This window comes from Petaurus breviceps, unplaced genomic scaffold, assembly GCF_028583685.1.
Source record: "Petaurus breviceps papuanus isolate PSGF00001 unplaced genomic scaffold, PetGlider_PUasm1.0 221, whole genome shotgun sequence".
Classification (NCBI taxonomy): domain Eukaryota; kingdom Metazoa; phylum Chordata; class Mammalia; order Diprotodontia; family Petauridae; genus Petaurus; species Petaurus breviceps.
The window spans coordinates 867,761-889,854 of record NW_027185877.1 but is presented as its reverse complement, the minus strand read 5'-3'; the positions used below and the strand labels follow the sequence as shown (position 1 = coordinate 889,854).

The window sequence follows — 22,094 nt, the reverse complement described above, 5'->3', positions numbered from 1 at the left end:
TATCTACCTTTTTCCCTCAAACAATTTCAGGTTTCTTAAGGTAAGGAAGCCTGTCCTATTCAGCTCTTTATTACTTCCCTCTTGTTCTTGTATCCAATAGTGTTTTGTGATCATGATATATTTAAGAAATATATTTTAATGACTTTTTAAAGATAACTTATGAAATTATTTTCACAAAATAAAATTCACATAGAAAAAAGAATTAATTAAAAAAACACCCAATTTGTTTTAAAATAAATATTAAAAAATTTGGGGGGCAAAAAGGTTTTCCCAATGTAAATAGTATATATCCCCAAGTAATGATAACAATAATACTAAGTTAACATGTAGTACACAAGTTTCAGAAGACAGTTTGCATTTGTAATGCCATTTAGTCCTCAAAACAGCTCTTTAAAGGTTGGTGCTATTATTACATTTTATTACATTATATTATTTCATCATTTTACAGATGAGAAAATGGAGGTGTAGAGAGTTTAAATGACTTGGCAATGGTCATACAACCAGAAAACCACTGAGGCAGAATTATAGCTCAGGTCTTTCTGACCTTTAAATCTCTAACCCTATCCACTATTTTATCACCTGTAAGGAAACATTTCAAAATATAAGCTCTCAGAAACTGAAAATTATGCTATTTGCACATTTTCATAAAATCTAACATGCTATAGCAACTCAATTCAATTATATATTGATCAAAAGAGATGATAGCATGGCTGGATCTCCCCATCCTTACTTCAAGTAAATAAACTTCATCATAAATTAAAACAATAATTAAAAAAAAAACATCTGAGTCAAATACAATATCCCACAGAAGAGTTTAGGTAGTACCATTTGCAAAACAATCCCCTAACTTATCTGGTTATGTTGGTCTATGGGAAAACAACTCATACATCAGTGGCTCTTTTCCATAGCCAAGAATATATTTCAGTGATATTTCAGATTTAGCTCTCTTCATTCTTTTGGGCAGCTTGTTGGTACACTGATTAGCAATGGACTAGGAAAAAAAAAAGTTCACTCCCGCTGTAGGTGCTTATGATTTCTGTGTCCCCAGGCAAGTCACTTAATCACTCTCTGCTTCTGTTTCCTCATCTGGGTAAGACAGTGACTGGAATATCTCCTTCCTCACAGTGTAAGAACAAACGACATGGAATATGTAAAGTGCTTAGCAAACCTTATAGTACTACATAAAAGTAGGCTACTACTGATTGTAAATTTAGTTTATCTATTTTATAACTAACCTCGAGTTAAATCTCTTCCCATAACCTTTTTTTGCTCTTATTGAATCTTGTCCTACAAAATAGATTTCTGTAACTATAAAATCAGTGCATTCCTAATACTAAGGGTATATTGGTGTGTGTATGCTTGTGTGTGTGTATACACACATGCACACAAATGCATATAGATATATATCTGGCATCCTCACACATCAGTAAAACAAGATCTTTGCCATTTTTCTGACATTTATACCACCACACAACTGAATATCTGTTTAATCATTACTGTTTCTAATTAATTATTACATACATATCCTCTTTAAATGTAATGGATAGTTACCTAAGTCTCAAAGCCCACATTTTGAACACAGGCACCTTGAGGCAAAGGTAACTCTGATAGCTGCCTGTGGCTCTATCCCCTCAAGGAACCCATAAAGCCATGCCTGAAATACACTTGACAGTACCAAGCCTGCTTTTTCCCAGGTGTTTCCTTGGTAACCACAGAGAAAGCACAGTTCCTAGCAAAAGCTGTAACCTCAGGTTCATGATTTCCTAAGATTTAAACCCGGAAGAAAAAGTAGAGATCATCTAGTCCAATGTGTCAAACTCAAATAGAAATGAGGGCCATTAAATCACACCTAAGCTTTCCAGAAAACCAAAAATTAATTTTTAAAATGTGTTGTTATCTCTACTTTATCGTATTTTATTTCTTTTGTCAAATATTCCCCAGTTACATTTTAATATGGTTCAAGTCACACTTGGGAATCCACGCCATGTGCCTGACTCTCCTTAAACTCTGAGATCTTCACTTTACAAATGAAGAATCTGAGGCTCAGAAAACTGCTCTATCCTAGCTATAACAGTTCATAAATTACTGTAAGTTTCAAACCTAGGTTCAGAGATGGATTAGCCAAGAGGTAGCAAGTTCCTACTATAGTTGGGCATAAATTGTAGGAATTCAGTCATTCCACTTAACAACATCCACCCTCTAGAGAATCCATGGTATCTGTTTACCAGGTACAGTAGAGGGATTCCCCAGGTAATTTCTGAAACTAATAAAAATGCAAAAAAATACTTTTATTTAAGACTGTCCTACATCCTTCTATTCCTATATCGAGAGAGAGAGAAAAAGAGAAAGAGAGAGAGAGAGAGAGAGAGAGAGAGAGAGAGAGAAGGAGGAGGAGGAGAGGAAGAAGAAGAAGGAGGAGAAGGAGGGAGGGAAGAGGGAGAAGGGGAGGGGAGGGAGAGGATATGAACACCTGAAGAAGTTACTGTGCCAATGTTAATGAAAAAATGAATAAAATTTACCTAGAGATCAATGGTCCTAATTGAGATAAAATCTCAAGATCCATCTATCTCTAATCCAATCACAGAGTTGCTAAAATGATTTTCCTAAAACATACCTCTTACTGTGCCATTCCCTTGTTCAAAAAGGTCCCATGGCTCCCTAATGCCTCTAAGATTAACAAAAGACATTCTTCTTTTTACCTCTTAAATACCTTCACAACCTGACTCCAGCCTCCCTTTCCAGACTTATTACACATTAATCCCTTTCATGAACTAGTCCTCTGACATGACATTCCATCTCCTTTTGCTTGGGCATTGTCCACGTTATCCCTCCATGCTGGAATGCAGTCCCACCTCAGCTTCACCTCTTAAAAGCCTTTTTTTTTTAATTTTCATAAAAAATTTATGAAAGCTCCTCTCAAGTGTCAAGTACTACATCAGGCCTTTCCTGATCCCATCAGTTACGGGCATCCTTCTACCCCTCAATAATGTGATTATATATGCTTTTTGTATATTATATATTCGTTTATATGTTTAAATGTTTCCTCCAATAAAAAGAAAGCTGCTTGAATGCAGGAAATATTTAATTGTTATCTTCACATTCCCTTTGCCTAGCATAATTTCCTACACATACTAGGCATACAATATAATATATAATGGCTAAGGCATTCCAGGAACTCAGAAAATAATTTTATTTAATTGGTAAAAGTTGATAATAATATCAACGAGGAACCTATACATATAACTCAGGTTCTTAAAAGTGTTTCCCTCTCAAGAACCTTGTAGGATTGATTAAATAATTATTATAGTTCCTCATTTTCCAAGCACAGCAAGGTTAAGTGACTGGATTAGGATCACATAACTATGACATCAAGGCCGGTACCTCAGGACTCACTACAAATCACACTCTCTGTACTGAAAATTTTAAGTATACTGTTTAGCTGAAGCAAAGGATGAATGTTGGAAAACTGTGGGAAGTCAGGTTGGAGATAAAATTTATAGACACAATTTAGAGAATCTCCAAATACAGGTAACGAAAGCATAAGGACAGGGCACAACATGTCTTCTCCGAAATTTCTAGACTACAGTTACCTAGAGCAATGAGAGACTAATTGATTTGCCACATGTAACACAGTTTGTCAGAAGAGGGACCTGAGCATAGCTTTTCTTGGATCCAAAGTCATCTATTGCTCTACTACATCACACTGCCCCTCTACAGAGAGGTCTAGTCAAAACGGTCTGACCAGAGGTCATGACTACTTCACACTCTTAAAAATTCCCTGAACCATTTCTGTTTATGTAGATTATGTCTATTTATAATTATGATTTTAAAAATTAAAAATGTTTAGTTTTGTGATAAAAACAGTTTTGATATCACAGATTCTCTGAAATAATCTTGAGATCCAACTTCTACAGCACCATTCTACCATACCCCTAATCCCCCTGCCTCAGCATTTCTAAATCTCACTTTGAGAATATCTGTGGTAGGCAAATAAAGGCATCTTATGTGGAGGATTGACATGAAGAGGTCAAAGAACACCAATGTATTCTCCTGGTCAACTTCTTAAATTTATAATTAACTTCAGTACATGATGAAGTTTTATAAAAAGGAACAAAAGTATAAGAAATACATTCATTAAAAAGTCAATCGTTCAAAATACATTCATTTAAAAGTTCCCAACTTAAGAGAATTACTTAGCTTTTGCCCATGATATAATGGAAAGTACATGAACATAGTTCCAATTCTAGCTTTGGTCCTTTCTTGTAACCGGACTTTGGGTAAGTCATTAACTCAACATTCATTTATCCCCATTAGAAGGTAATTCCCTTGAGAGCAGCAACTATTTTTTATTACATCCCTATATCTCCAGCACCTACCATAGTGCCTTAGACATCGTAAGGCATGAAAGGAATGTTCATAAATGGCTATTGCTTGGTTAGAACAAACATTTGGGGGTCTACTATTTTTCAGTCATTTCTATCATGTCCAACTCTTCATGATCCCATTTTAGAGTTTTGTTTTGTTTTGTTTTTTTTGGTGGGGCAAAGATACTGGAGTGGTTTGACATTTTCTTTTCCAGTTCATGTCACAGATGAGGAACTGAAGCAAACAGAGTCAAGTGCCTTGCCCAGGGTCACAAAACCAGTAAATGTCTGAAGCCGGATTCGAACTCTTGAAGATGAGTTTTTCTGATTTCAAGCCCAGTGTCCACCTACTACACCACACAAAGATAAAATGACAAAGTGTCAACGAGCTTACGTTTCATTGGGTGGGTATAATAAAACACATGGGGCAGTCAGCTGGATAGAGTATTTGGTGAAGGAAGTGGCAAAAACACTCCATTACCTTTGTAAAGAAAATTCCAGATGGGGTCATGATGAGTCAAACACAGCTGAATCTGAACAACAATTTGAGAAGACAGAGTACAAATGAAAAAAGTATCTCCTTCCTCTTTCTGACAATATCTAAGCCACATGAGTTGGCTCAATTACTTGCATTCCATAAGGATGTCAATCTTGCAAATTCTCTATGTTCAGTCCTCTTTGCTATGTTTTTTGCCTCTTGATCTCATTTGCTCCCATGATTTCCATTATGACTTCCCTGAAGATGGTTTCAGAATCCATTAAAAAAAGCCCTTATCACTTTCTTGAACTCCAGCACCACATTTCAACTGACTATACTAGAAAGCTCTACCAGGATGTCTCCATCCTCTCCTATTTTAATTTTTTATATAATTGCATCCATTATCATTCTCAGTCTGTCATTTAATCCATATTTTTGTTACAAAACTATTGTTAAAGAAAATAAATAAATTACTAATAACTGTGGCCGAAGAGGAGTTCCGGCATAAATCTGGACAATTAGAGTCTGTCATCATTCATCACCACTCTGTCAGGTCCCATTGTCAGGCTTGTTAAATTTTACAAACTCTCCATCTATTTCCTTTTTATTTAATGTCATCTGTGATACACTCAGATCATAATTTTTTTTTTCTTTTTCTACCTTTATTGATTACCCCCTGAATTCTCTCCACCATACATCTTGGAAGATAAACTTGTGGAAAAAGTCCAAGAGGAAATGTTGCTTTAGGCATTCATGCTTTTTGTCCACCCTGTTGTTCTTGAATAAAGTATATCTTTCAGAGTCATATGTTTAACATGGGTCTCATTACATGAAGTCTCTCTGATTTATACAATTAAATTTGTTTTCTGGAACCTATAAAAGTTCTATTTAGCCTTATTCTTATTATTACTACTTACAGCAAAAAGAAATCTTTCACATCAAATTCTCTATCAATAATTTCTAATATTCACATAATGCTTTATGGTTTGAAAAGGAATATATTTTCTCATTTGATCCTCATTGTATATGTTATACCATTTATTCACTCATATTCCTGATATGTGATATATTACATATGATATATGTATATAATTATTCCATATTCATATCCATATATTACATATGAGGACCAGCCCTGAAGAAACTTTATCACAGCCACAACCCTGTATCAATTTTCTCCTCCACCAATGTGGTATTATAGGAGCAAGGGGAATTATTCAAGGTCAGGTATGTAGTCATCCTGGGTCATCGCCGGTCATCTTGATTTTTGTTTTGTCCTTGGACTCCGATGCCTCTGGAGGAAAGAGTGAGGTTAATAACTTTGCATACCTCTACCTAACAAATCCAATTTTCACACAACTCAAGACAGTAACTTCATGATGTCATTGGTCCTCTTTGAGAATGAAGGATAAACAATATCCTATAATATGTATATAAACATATACATGTGCATCTAGATGTGCATAAAATATACATATATGTGTATTCATATATACCTATTCAGTTGTTTCAGTCATGTCCAACTCTTCATGAACCCATTTTGAAGTTTTTTTTGGCAAAGATACTAGAGTGGTTTGACATTTCCTCCTCCAGCTTCTTCTACAGATGAGGGACTGAGGCAAACAGGGCTAGATGACTTACCTAGGGTCATATAGTGTGTCCCTCCCTCGGTATGTAAGTCTATGGACCACCTACAAATAGCTTGGTTCTAGAATTAACTTTTTGACATAAGTATGGTATAAACAATTATGATATTATATTATAAATTCATTTTAGTACATCCTCCATTTATTTAGCATGTTATAATGACCGTTACTGCAATTTCTTAACGTGTTAGTGGTTTAAATTTTTTCAAAAGCTTGAAAACTGTTTATCTTCTATTAATAATACTGACTTGAGAAATATTAAGGGAAATATCATGGGATATGTAATAACATAATGACTAAAAACCAACACACTCAGATTCAGTTCTGCAAGATACAGTCCTTTATTTTGATAGTTAAATGATTGAATTATATGATTTAATATTATAATTGCCTCAGACATACCGAAAAGGTCTATTTTGGGGGATTCTTGATAAACTTAAATTTTTAATTTAGTTGTTAAATGTCATCACTGAAATGCTTGCAAACATACTTCATAGTTTGCTCCAGTTTTTTTTTTCTTTCTTTTTCCCTAATGTAGTGTTTGGTTTCAGTACTTCATCAGCATAGGCAAGAGAAAAGCTGAGCAAAACCCTGCAGAAGACGACTCAGGCCCAAAGAGGGAAATTCTCTATTTGTTCTTCTAGGATAATATACACACATACATATATGAGTGTATATCTATCTATATATATATGTGTGTGTGTGTATACATTATATATATATATATATATATATAATTTCTATACACACACAAAGGGGGAAGAGGGGATGAGAGAGACAGAGACAGAAAGAGACAGAGAGACAGAGAGAGAGTTAGTTCTCTGGGCCTTCTACTACATGAAAATGTTTAAAATTGTATTCTGCAAAGTATAGGTAACTTTATAGTTACCTATAATTATATATATATATATATCATATCATATAATTAATTATATATATAGTTACCATAATAACTTTATAGTTATTATGTCATTTGTTCCTTAAGAAATTTTCTATAAGGAAAGTCAAATAACAATTACACAGGCTCCATTTTCTTAATAGACAATTAACATTTACTCTGATTATTCCTTTGTCTTATTTCCCCACTCTACTAGATTACAAACTCCCTGAAGACTGAAAACATTGTTTCCATCCCTGGATCCCTAGGCATAATGCCCTAAAACATAAAATTATGTCCTGCAAATATTAAAGAAATGTCTGTTGAATGGGATTTTACAAGAAAGTGGGATTAGCAGTAATATTTATTTACCATATTCTACTCTATGAAAGGCAGCTAGGTGGCACAGTTGATAGATCGTTGGTCCTGGAGTCAGAAAGACTCATTTTTGTAAGTTCACATCAGGCCTCAGTCTACACTCATTAACTGCGTTACACTGGGCAAGTCACTTAACTTTGTTAGCCTCAGTTTCTTTATTTGTAAAATGAGGTGGAGAAGGAAATGGCAAATCACTGCAGTATTTCTGTCAAGATAATACTAAATAGGGTCATGGAGAATCAGACATGACTGAAACAACTCTATGAAGGTTTAAAATGCTGATCTGTAGTGATATAATTAACAAGAAATAAATAGAAATATAGCCCAGAGAGCAGAACTTGGGAATCAAGAATATCTGAGTTCAAAGCCTGCTTCAGATACTTATCACTTATGGGACCTAGGCTAATATCTAAACCTCTCTCAGTCCTGGTTTCTTCATATGTAAATGGGGGATAATAAGAGCAACTAACTTAGAGGGTCATTGTGAAGGTCAAATGAGAAAATATATGGTAAGTGCTTTGCAAACCCTTAAAAATATAAAATATTAGTTGTTACTAGGACTAGTATTACTACTACTACTGCTGCTGCTGCTGCTGCTGCTGCTACTGCTGCTGCTGCTACTGCTACTGCTACTACTACTGATGCTACTGCTACTACTGTTACTGCTACTGCTACTAGTACTGCTACTACTACTACTACTACTACTACTGCTTCTACTACTACTACCACTACTGTTACTGCTACTGCTACTACTGTTACTGCTTCTACTACTACTACTGCTACTGCTACTACTGTTACTGCTACTGCTACTACTACTGCTACTGCTACTACTGCTAATGTTACTGCTACTACTGCTACTACTACTGCTACTACTGTTTCTACTACTACTACTGCTACTGTTACTGCTACTGCTACTACTACTACTGCTTCTACTACTACTATTACTGCTACTGCTACTACTGTTACTGCTACTGCTACTACTACTACTGCTTCTACTACTACTACTGCTACTGCTACTACTACTGCTACTTCCACTACTACTACTACAACCACTACTACTACTGCTACTACTACTACTGCTATTGCCACTACTACTACTGCTACTACTACTACTGCCACTACTACCACTGCTACTACTACTACTGCTGCTGCTGCTGCTGCTACTACTACTACTACTACTACTAAATGATTCCTGGGATTTCAAGAAATAATGAGCAGAAAAAAAATAATTCCACATTTGGGTAGAATTCCATTGTACTAATGTCAAATATAGGGGAAAATATTCCATATAGCAAATGGATTTCCAGACTCTACTCTCTTTTTAGAGCAACATGCTTTATGAGAAAAATAAAGAAAAACCAAAAGAAAATGTGAATTGCTTGTTTATAGTCTCAACACACCTATAATTGAGGCCCATATAAATTATTTATTAGGATTGCTTAGGATGATGGAAGCATAGTCTAAAAGCAAGAAAGGACCTCAGTGATCCTCTAGCCCAACTCATTATTTTATAGATAAGGAAACTGAAAACCAGAAAAGTTATATGATATATCCAATGCTATATAGGTAATAACTTGTGTTGTCAAGCTTCAAACTCAAACTAGAATTGTTTCCGTTCTAGAAACCCTGAGGGTCTATCCCTCTCAGACTGATTTTTTTTAACTAGGTAAGAAAGGCCCTTCTTTGCCTTATTTCTCATGTAGCTTTAATCACTGAATGGGTGTTGCCTCAGTCAAAATGAGACTTGCTAAAGACCATCTTCAGTTGCCCCGATCTATATCTTGCCACTGGAAACAGATGTCTCTGGAGGAGAAAGTGACGCTGCTGACTTTGCACAGCACTCCCTAACTTAAACCCAATTTACCTGCATGTCATAGCATCACTTCCCTGAAGCCACGGCCCTCTTAGTCAACGAAGGACAAACAACAATTCCACACTGAAAAAAGTTTCTCCTATCCCAGTGAGCTAGAGAGATTTAGTAAATAAATGATATTATTTTCTGAGCTATCAGTATCTATATAACTGTATATAGAATATTTTTGTTGTCATATACTTTCCTTTAGACCTTAAAGATTATCAAATCTACTTTTAACACATTTTATGAAAAGAGGAAACTGAGCCTAGCAAGATAAAGTGATGTTCTTGATTTCTTGCAAGTTGTGAATAACAGAGCTGTACTTTGAACCCAGGTGGTTTTATCCCGAATAGAGTGTCCTTTCTATATTACCATGCTGTCTTTTAAAGGTTTTCTTCTTTTACATAAAACATTCTTAGATACACAAGAGAAACCCTAAGTCTATGGGTTGGATTACATGGTCTCTGAGATTGGTTCCAAAATTTAGATTGCTATAGGGACTATTTTCTTATTCATTTATTTTAAATGTTTTTGTTTTTATTTTTCAACATTCATTTCCATAAGATTTTGAGTTACAAATTTTCTACCTGTCTCTACCATTTCTCCCCTAATCCCCACCCCAAGATATCAAGCCTATTGAATACCCCTCACCCCACTCTGTTCTCTCATATCCTCCCCCATCCCCACTCCCAACTTTCTTGTAGGGCAAGATGGATTTCTATACCCCAGTGCCTGTATATCTTATTTCCCAGTTGCATGTAAAAAAACCACACACACTTTTTATTAACATTTGTTTCTAAAACTTTGAGTTGCAGATTCTTTCCTTTCTTCCCTCCTCACCCCCTCCCACTGGGAAGACAAGCAATTCAATATAGGTTGTACATATGTAGTTATGCAAAACATTTCCATAGTAGTTATATTGTATAAGACTAACTATATTTCCTTCCATCCTATCCTGTCCCCCCATTTATTCTATTTTCTCCTTTGACCTTGTCTCTTTTCAAAAGTGTTTGCTTCTAACAACCCTCTCTCCCAATCTACCCTCCCTTTTATCATACCCCCTCTTATCCCCTTTCCCCCTACTTTCCTGTAGGGTGAGATACCCAATTGACTGTGTATGTTATTCCCTCCTTAAGCCAAATTCAATGAGAGAAAGATTGACTTTCACCTTTCACCTTCCTGCTCTTCCACTCCATTGTAACAGTTTTCTCTTGACTCTTTTATATGAGATAATTTACTATAGGGCCTATTTTCATTACATTTTTAGATTTTTCATTACATAGATGTTGTATCTAGCTATATGTTACAAAAGACCTGGATATCTGGGTGTTTAATCAATTTAGTTAACGAATCAGGTGGCTAAGCAGGTCCATTTAATGTCAGCTCTTTAGATCATTCATTGGCTATCTAGAGGAATAAAAATAAAAGAGTTAATTAACACATATGTAGAGGCCCATTTAAAGGTAGAATGTTAGTCCAAGCCACAGCTGGTCAAGGTGTGAACCAGTGAGTTCTAGCCAGGGTTTAAGACAGCTGAAATTGAATGGAACCAAGGATTAGAGAAATCAAGTGTCCCAAACTGAAATAAAGAGACTAGAAAAAGAAGGGTGGAAAAATTGAGGATAAGTGCTTCCAGAAGAATAGATTTTTGCCTCAGCACTGGCAGAGAAGGCTACATGAATTATTATTCTAAGACTAGCACCATCTCCGCTTGTTATAATAGCCTGGGGAGGGGGTATTGTATGTTTAAGTAGACAGCTAGGTGGCACAATGGACTAAGCATTGGGGTTAGATTCTGGAAGAGCTGAGTTCAAATCCTGCTTCAAACATTTATTAGTTGCATGACAATGGTTAAGGAGCTTAATCTATTTAGTCTTAGTTTCCCCATCTATAAAACAGTGATAATAATGCTACCTCTTTCATAGGGTTCTCATAAGGATCAAATGTGATAATATAGGTAAACTGCTTTGCAAACTTAAAGGTCAATAATTTTTACTAAACAGAGAATATAATGGAACTGGGACTGCAGGGGTTCACTGGATGGTTCTTAATCCAACTAGTCAAGGTCTGCTGTACATTGTATTACTTCCCCCTGGCATGGATACCATGGAAAGGGGGAAAAGATCTTTTCTTTGGGCAGCTTCACATTTCTAGGAATAGGATTTCTTTCTTGACAAGTATTAAGTCCTCAGGTACATCACCTGTTAGCAAGATCTTTAATTTGGGCATTGATAAAAAGAATACAAAGTAATTTTACAGAAGTTTAGGGAAATATGAAAAGAAAAGTAAAAAGAAATTCAGCACATTAACAGAAGTCCATTATAAGACTCAGATCATCTGACGTCTAAAATTTATATCTACTTACTTAAAACTCATTAAAAACATTTTTTTACAACCTAACTTGGCTATTTTCCTATTCTAACTGAAGGTTAAAAAAAACAAATGAGAGCATTCATTTCAGGGTCATTCTTGATTAGTTGGAAATTGTTCATATATCTTATTTTATTTCATTTTAGAAATCAAATATAATTTTGCACATAAATATAAGCTAAGTAGAATATGTTTTAATATATATAAAGTAATACTTAACTATTTAGGTTTCAATGGATTATGGTCATTTCTCCACATCCAGATCACTACTGCCTCCACATCTTTTATCTCAAATAATAAAAAAAAGATTCCATGCACAATTCAATATTGATCCCAATGATCAATTACTTTATGTCATATATTCTTCTCAATTACACTATATGAAATCTCTAGTGTTATTTTGATATATTATTTACCCTCCTATGTTCAGATAATACAAAAGATTTTGAACAGTTTAATCTACAAAGGATAGTTGGCAACATGAATAAAAAGCTTCTGAGGCTACAATATGTGAGTTTAAATTCTATCTCTGACATACTGGCTATGAGACCTGGGGGCAAGCCAATCTCTCAGTGCCCTCCCTTTGCAAATTAGATGCTGATCTGCACTAGTCAGTCTGTTATTCAACATAAGCCACCTACTATGTACCAGGCACTGCAGATACAGAAAATAGTAAAAGTAGTCCTTGCTTTCAAGGAACTTTCAGTCTAATGGAGAGTCCCATATACCAATAAAAGCACAGGTCCATTTCTCTCTGACATCCCCTCACTCTCTCAAAAAATGGCATGCCAGATAAGACATACCAAGGACAAAAAAATTCCCAACTCAACATTTTACCATCTGACTTGTAAAAATAAACATCTATTTATATAGCCATCCTACTTTTTCCAGTTTATTCCCCCCCTCAAAAAAACCCAAATAAACCTTTGAACAGACAAAGTAAACACTATTTCAATGCTATCTTTCTTTACAATATTTCCAACATGACCCAACATCGTAATGGTTTAAAGGGAAACAAACTCATGTTTGCTACATCCTCTTAGCACTGTCACTCAACAGTTCAATGACATAACCCCAAACCCCAAGTGTTTTCATTCTCTGCTAATGTTTTACACAGTGTAGGTTCGAATTGAAGGAATAACTCCCAGAGACCTAAATTCCATTAAAATGAGAAAACTTATTTTTTCCCAGATAATGCTTTATTGAAACAATTGCTCATCATAGACAAACAACTCCTTGAGGCAAATACCCAGATGATGAAGCCTAGTTTTCTAATGAGGCATCCTCTTTCTACCCTGGACTCAGGCAGCAAGTGTTTCCTTGCTAACTTTACAGATTTATTGGGAGGAAACAGAAAACACATACAGGATGATTTTATCAATCATCTTTCTATAGTGAGCCCTAAGGATGTGTATTCATTTTTGGGGAGGGGAGGGATATGAAAATGACTATTTTTAAAAAGCATTTTTAAACTAGATTTTTTTTTCCTCAACTGCATCTGTCAATCTCAGCACAAGAGTATAGTTGAGGTCCTGAACATGATGGATTCAAAAGGCAGCTAGTTGACATAGTGGATAAAGCACTGGGCCTTAAAATCAGGAAGACCCCAGTTCAAATCCTGCTTCAGACATTCAGTAGCTGTATAACCTTGGGTAAATCTCTTAACTTCTGTCTGTCTCAATTTCTTCAACTGTAAAATGGGGATAATGGTAGCAATACCTTGTAGGAATGTTGTCAGGATCAAATGAGAGAATATTTTCAAGCATTCAGCACTATGCCTGGCACTTAAGAGGCACTTAGCAAATGACTGCTTCTTTGTCTTGTTTCCTCCTTCCCCAACCATCCTTAGAAGAAGAGCTCTCATATCAATAATTTTCCACCTTAACTATCATCATGCAATCCTCAACTTTTCTGGTAAACCCCAAATGGACCCTTTGGTCATAACACAAGGAGTGTTTCTTTTTGATGGAAACTGATTTAACAACCATTCATTCATCTTTTGTATCTTAAGAGCTTACTATGTATAGCATTGTTACAGGTTACGGGGGAAGCATTATGTTTAAATAAAAAAATTCCCTGTCCTAATGGAAATAACAACTCACTAAAGGGTGAAGACACACACAAAAAATAATCACACAATATTAAATGATAAGTGCATTATAGAGTTGCAAAAGACAGTGCTGTGCTACATCTAATTGGCATAAACTAGTAGACTGGGAGACAAGAAGACCCAAGTTCAAATTCTTTCTCAGACACTTAACTAGTTGCATCAGCCTAGGCAAACAATTTATCTTGTCTTAATCTCAGTTTCCACATCTTTAAAATGGGATAATAATAGCACCTATTTCACATGTTTGCTATGAAAAAACTGAAATGATATATGTGAAGTGCTTTACAAACCTCATCAACATTATATAATTGCAAACTCTTAGTAGTAAAAGATAGCTTGCAATGTAATGCTAATCCACAATCAACTCCAACTTGTATGTGATGTCCACTGAGGTACAGTGGAATGAACACTGGCTTCAGAGCTCTGGGACCTTGACTGAAATCCTTCCTTTCATCCTGACTGCCTAAGTGACTCATTCTAGGTCACACCGTTTCCCTGTGGTCCAGTTCCACAGATGCTAAAGGAGAAGGCTGACCTCTAATGACCTCTATTATCCTTCATATCTCAAGGTCTTCTAAGTGAAGTCCAAGGGAAGGATGTCACTGATTAAAGTGGTAGGATGAATGAAAGAAAGAATGAAATAGCATACAAATGAACAACAGGACCAACATTCAGTGTTACCTGTTTTCACCATCTGAAACTGTATTAGCATCTATCAAAAATGAGTTCTAGAAACTGTCCTTGCAACTCAAAGGAAGGGCACAATGTAAAACCAATGGCATTATGGTTAACTATACATAACATACATGCTTTTTTGCTTCTATCAGCCTTTGTTGGTTGACTGTCAGGGGCCCAGTTACAATTATTTTAATTTACAATTAAACCACCAATTAACTGATGATATTGTCCTCCCCCAACTGACAAAGACTACAAGTAAATAACAAGGAAAGAACGCAGTACACCATTCTTTGAAAAGAGTTAGGCTTTATTTTCAACCCACTAAAAATAGTCCTAGGCAACTGCTTAACATAAGGGACACATTTTTTGAGAAAACAAACTTGCAATGATTTTTTTATGCCAGAGGATAAATTGTTTTAAATACTGAATAAATATCACTGAGGAGAAGTCTAGTGATAAGAAATTCTCATAGTATTCTATCCATTTGATTTACAAGTAATCCTGAGTGAGAAGTATTTTGTATAATCAAGAAGAAAAGTAAGGCAAATGGTTAATTGAAAAACAAACTAGTTATGCCTTGGCCATCAACCTTCTATAATAAGCTAAGTATATAATAGGACATTGCCTAATGTATAAGGAAGTTGTCAAGAAAACAGGTAGACTATTTTCCCATTCCTTAGTTATGCCCCTACTCAGTAGACTCCAGTGCCTCCTAGGATCACCCCCAGAATCAAATATAAAATCCTCTGTTTGGCATTCAAAGCCCTGTGTAGTTTGTCCCACCTTTTCTAGTCTTCTTACAGCTTACCTCAACCCCCCGCCGCCCCCCATATATTCTACAATCCAGTGACACTGACCTCCTTAATCTTCCTCAAACAAGATACTCCATCTCCAGACTCTAAGCATTGTCACTCTCTTCCTCCATTCCTGGAATTCTCTCTCCTCATCACCATCTCTTGGCCTCCCTTAAAGTTCCAATTAAAGTCTCACAATCTACAGGAGACCTCTCCCACTACCCCCTAATCTAACCAATAGAGGCCTTCCCTCTATTGATTATTTCCAATTTCACTTGCACATGGCTTGTGTCGACATTATTGTTTTCATATGTTTTTCTCTCCCATTAGACTAAGCTTCTTGAGAATAGACACTTCCTTTTGCCTTTTTCTGTATCCCCAACCCTTGAACCAATGTCCAGCACATAGTAGGTGCTAAATAAACATTTACTGACTACAGTTTGGTGTTGGTACATTTTCCTGATTTTAAAAATGTGAACTGAATCTAAAGTTTAATGATGGGGAAATACATTTCATAATGGAGGCCACTTAAAAGAATCCTATGTGAAGTTTTACAAGGAGCCCAATTTCAACCAGAGTGACACTGAATTGATTTTTCTTTATTGCTATATTTCTTTATAACTCAATCACTGAGCTCCCCTAAAACCCACAAGGATAAAACTTCAAATTAACTTCCTGTTTCTTAGTTCACTTTTTGGGATGATGGATGATGATCCTAATGAAATAAAACAAAGATAAGGCATTTTCATCTTTCCATTTTTCTTCTGAGCATTCTCATTTTGCATCAGAATATATCTTTCCAACATAAAAGCCAACCAAGAAAGAATAATAAGTGAAGATGGTTTAGAAGAATTAAACATTGTGATGCTATGGAATGGAATTTTGACTCTTGCATAATGAGACAGTTAGCTGTGCATTTTGGTGATTTAAAGGAAGCCAGTCATATAAAGTTTTATACAGGATGAAATTTTCTAGTCCAGATGTACTCAGAAACACTTAACTCTAAGATAATAAGAATAGCTAGTCTTTATATAATGCCTTAAGGTTTGCAAAGCATTTCACCAGTATTACCACATTTGACCCTAACAATCACACTCTGAAGTGTTATTATGATTCCAGTTTTACAGCTGAGAAAACTAAGGTATACAGAGGCTATATGACTTGATCCTGGGTCACACAACAAATTATAGTCCACATAATTTTGTGACTTTCTCCACTTCGCTTGGGCATTATAGGAATAGGGACAAATTGACTTATTTCCTATGTTTCATAATCTCCACTGGGTTGGAGCAAATAATCCTTTTATACATTATGCTACTCACCACATCAGGTTTTCCAAACTTTTCCACCCTTCCTCAAAACTTCTATGGCTCCCTGTAACCCCTGTCCAAACTGATGACTTTGCCTAATATTTTATTTTTTTAAATGAGGCCATTCAAGAGATTCCTTTTATTTCTACCTCCTCATCTCACTTCCTTCTTCTCCCCTATGTCACAGAAGGAGGGGGTCTTTCTCCTTGCCAACACAAACTACCCTACATGCACATGTGATTCCATTCCATCCCATCTTTTCCAGCAGATTGCCCTGTCCATCATCTGACTCTAAGGTGCACAGGTGTCAATCTTAATGGGAAAAATATCTTTCCTCATCTTAGCACTTCCTACATCAAGGACATATCAAATCTAATCCCTCTCTCTAACACCTATTACTGTGAATAGCCCCTACATCATTCTCAACTCCCATGAATTTCATCTTCACTCTATGTTAGCCCCCTGCAGTGCTAGTCATTTCAGAGGTTTAAATGATTGGACCTCCCATGATCTTGAACACAGATTCCCCTCTGTGATTATAAGCTATTATTCTTCTCTCTATTCCCCTCTTCCTTCCTCTTCCTAAACCCACTCATCCTTCACACACCCTCTTCAATAATTTTCCCCTCATTTTAAAATTCCTCACTACATGTTTCCTACTGTACTATTTAGAGATAATATTTATATAGTGCTTGAATATTTGTGGCACATTTTACATTTGTCTCATGTTTCTCAAAACTCTGCAATATACGGTTTATTATAATTTCCATCTTAGAGATGAGAATACCAAAGCTGAGAAGATAAGAGACTTGTCCCAGGTCATAGACTTAATAAGGGTCAGAAGCAGGATTTGAGCTCTGATCCAGCCTCCAAGTCCTGCACTCTAGCCTCTATTAGTCCACTCTAACTCTATTAGTTGCCTCCTGCTGATATATTACATGGGTTCCTACCTTTCAAATATTTTTCTTGGGCCAGGAGAATCCCTCAAGCACCCTATGACTCACCACCTTTTCACAGCTCAATTTCCAGAAAGAGTTAACTATTCTTGTTCCACTTACTACCTTACTTCTTTCCTTTTTTAGCCCTTTGTGATCTGGTTTCAGATTATAAACTACAGAACAGTTTTCCCAGAGAGGTCACAAATAATCTCTTAAATGCTAAAGGCTGATGTTCTTTTTCTCAGTTCTAATCCTCCTTAATGTTCCCTGTGGCTTTTGACACTAATAAATTAGACAGATTTATTAAAGTTTAGTATGTATCAGGCACAACCTAAACACATATACATAGGACAAAACCAAGTCTTATTCGAATAGGGGAAGTACCCTAGGAGAGGGAAGGCTGAAAAGTGGAAAGTACCCATTCGGGAGAAAGGTGGAAAAGAAGTCGGAAAAGTCAGGAGCTGAAGGGTTCCAAGTGAACCTGAATGGCCTAGGTATTTCCTTATATGGAAGTTCCAGAAAGGAACTCAACAGCAAGAAGAGGGGGTCTACAATGTGGAGACATCTTCAACCCTCGGACCTAAATGGAGAAGTAGTATAGGGACTCAGAAGCTTAACCAAGTTAGAAATGAATATGGTTGTGTTTTGGTCACACCTCATCTCATGGATATTCTGGCCTCTCTTGATCTCTGACTCTTCATTCTCCTGTTACCTGTCTGAAGTCTCCTCAATTTTCTCTGATGGATCATCTTCCTTCTCTTGGTCCACAGATATAGGAGCATCCTAAGGCACTCTACTAGGGGGGGTTACTTTTTTAATGTCATGTACCCCTTTGCCAGTCTTGTGAAACCAATGGACTCTTCACAATTGGGTTTTAAATGCCTAAAATAAGATCTACAGGATTATAAAGGAAACAATTTTGTTACAAAAATTTTACAAACATGCTATGCAATATGTGGTATTATATAGCATATTATACCACATAGCATTATATAATATGCATTAATAGATAGGTCAATTTACAAATATACTAATAAGAAAACGCATGTAAATATATATTCATAATATACATTAAAATACAAATCATATTTTAAAAGATATATCAAAGTGAAGTCTATTAGTATCTACATTCATAATAGAAGGAAATGCAAAATCAAACCAGACTTTTTTTTCATATCCAAGTTTACAGACCCCCTGAAATCTAAGTACAAACCAGGTTAAGAACCAATGGCTCTAAAATAGATTCTCCCCTCTCTCTTTCCTTTGGTGATTTTCTCTGCTGCCACACTGACCTTCATGCAGGTGACTCTCAAAACTATGTATCTACTTTTCTCTTGATTTCCCATGTCATATCTGTATCTGTTGAACATTTTCACCTGGATAGCCTTATTCTCAACATATCCAAAAGTGAACTCCTCATTTCATATCTGAAACTTATGTCTCCCTCAAAACATCATCATTTTTCCTGTTAATGGCATTTCCTTGACCATAGCCACACCAAATGACATGGATCTTGCCTTCCCAACATCTCTTGTATCTGTCTAATTGTTTCCCCCATTTCTTCTGCAAGTAATCTAGGTAAGATTCTGTTACCTTTCATGTATACTCTTATAACATGCATCCACTGTTCTGCCTGCATTTAATTTCTTCTCTTTCCAATCCATCTTTCACATAGCTGCCAAAGCACTCTTCCTAAGGAACAGGTCTGGCCTTGCTCAAAAAACCTCAATTACTCTATTTTTGTCTCAAGAATGAAATACAAATTCCTTAGCCAGACTTTTAAGTCCCTTCACAATCTGTCTCTATCTTACTTTTGCAGCTTTATTTCATATTACTTTTCTTCACACATCCTTAGAGGAGCTGAATAGGACCACAAGCTATTTACCAAACTTGACATGCTGTTTCCTGACATGCCACAATGCATTTATAGAGAATATTCCAAAAGTTTTAACAGCAATTTTAATCTTAGTAGCTTAAGACTTTCAGGACACCCTCTGGATGATTACAATAATTTTTGGGATAGACACTATAGGTATTATCATTCCATTTTACATATGAGGCAATTGAGGCTCAGAGGGATTCAGTGATTTGCCCAGAATCACATATTTAGTAATGGTGACAGGATGTGAATCAGAATCTAACTCCAGGATCATACTTTTTTTTAAAGCCAAGCATGAACAGCTTCCAGAGGACTGCTGCTGTGAACAACTTCAACATTCTGATTACATTGTATAGTGAATTCTGTATTTCTTCAGTAATAAACTAAGACAAAACATTGACAGAAACCAAAGAACAGCAATTCACAATGTTATAGCATAACAAGTTATCACTAAAGTGACCATATAGTGAAGTGCCCACCAGAAATCATACACCAATGCCCCTTAAAACTGCTAGAAGGGACCCCTACTAGGTTCCTGGGAAGCCACCTAACAGGCTCCAATAATAAAGAAATGTTTCACCTGTGTTGCTAAAAACATGCCACAGATTCCCACGGATTCAGGTCTGTTTTGCTTCAGTAGAAATAATAGGCTTTGTTTCAATAGGAATAATACTGAGAATGCTTTGCTTCGATAGGAATAACACTGAGAATGTTTTGCTTCAACAAGAATAATACTGAGAAAGCTTCGCTTCAATAGAAACAATGCTAACCCCTTAGAAACATATCCTGTTGCTAGCAATCATATTGTCTATAAAATTATGTCTAACAGAAAGCTTGCTTCTGTCTTTCAGTCTGAGAGGCAGTCCTGGCTGGTTAATAAACACTCCTATCAAATCATAATTGGCCTACCTGTCCTGTTACATCTTGGTTGTCCATTACAATAGTTTTCACCAAAGTGGCCACATAGTTTTAACAAAAGATATCATTCAGTAAGTCCTTAACTCAATCATCCTTAAGAAGCAAGCCTCCTTAAGGGACACAAAGAACACATACACATCATAAATTCACTATCTGCCTGTAAAATCAACAGAGACCCACAAACAGGGTCCAAGAGGTCAACACAAATAATCAACATAGAAATCAACACAGACCCACAAACAATGCCCAAGAGGTCAACACAGATCATCAGTAAAGTCCCAGGACCTCCAAAACTCTCCTCCAGGATTTCTGTAAACAGACAACCAGAAAATTCTTTCAGGGCTTCTAATAAGGTCCCAGGGCTTCTGTACAAAATATCACAATAGAATGCCAGGATAACACAAGTTTTCTTCTTCTTAACTCTGCTGCCACAAGCTCCCCTCCTCAGTTCTCAGTTCTTCTCTCTTCTCACTTCTGTTCTCCTCAGTTCTGCTCTCTCCAGCCTGGGCCTCTCCTTATATATATGGTCATTGGCTCCTCCCCTTAATAAGCATAAACAACAGGAGTTCACAAGTTCTAGGGTTTACAAGTTCTGCTCCTCAACAAAGAGTTGATACAATCATGGGCAAGAAATGAAACAAGGTGTCAACTAAATAGCTGAAACAAGGCGTTAACTATTTCTTTGCTTCCCATTACATTTTCTACACATATAGTGCCTTTAGGATTATAAACTGTTTTCCTCACAACCTAGCAATGAAAGTGTAGTACAAGCATTACTGTCCTATTTATATAAAAAGCCTGAATTCTGAGAAATGAATTTGCCTTGTCCATGTTCATTCTATCATAAAATGCTGGAATTATGGTTCGTTCCCAAATGTTTCAAGCTCTGCTTTTGTTAATGATTGTTACTGAATTGTATATTTATATTAGTTATATAGTAGTATATCTATATATGTGATATATAATTATTTATTACAAGTTAATTGTAGTTCCAGTTCTTAAAATTTTACTTTCCAATCATGAAGATATGACATCATACAGCCCAAGACTACAAATGACAATGATATGTTAATATATAAAATTACAGTACACAGTAATCTATGCTACCTACTAAGCTATCCTTCCGAATGGCTCTATTTCTGTTGATGACCAGTCTCCTAGTTAAAACATCAAAATATTGGATTCATTAATTTCCCTCATCCTATACATCTGATCAGTTACCAGAATGTATTGGCTGTAACTCTGTAAGACCTTTCACATCTTCCTCCCTTCTCTTTCTGATCACAATATGGTATCCCAATTGAGACCCATTTTGTCACTTGTGCAAGCCATTGCTGCTGGTCTAGCATCCCCTAGTAAACTTCCCTTTAAATATATTCATCAGTTTACTGTCTACATAATCTCCCTAATGCCTTGTCCTGATCACAGCCACTCCTTTACTCAAAAATCCATCCTGGCACCCAAATAGAACATAAATTTACCCTAACATTGGATCTGTC

General features: G+C 36.0%; 1 protein-coding gene across 2 annotated transcripts in view; it reads right to left on the bottom strand.

The window, feature by feature from the left end:
* Positions 1 to 22,094, bottom strand: part of PPFIA2 (PTPRF interacting protein alpha 2) — a 737,051-nt gene that overhangs the window by 593,727 nt on the left and 121,230 nt on the right. The gene's annotated exons all lie outside the window — the stretch shown is intronic.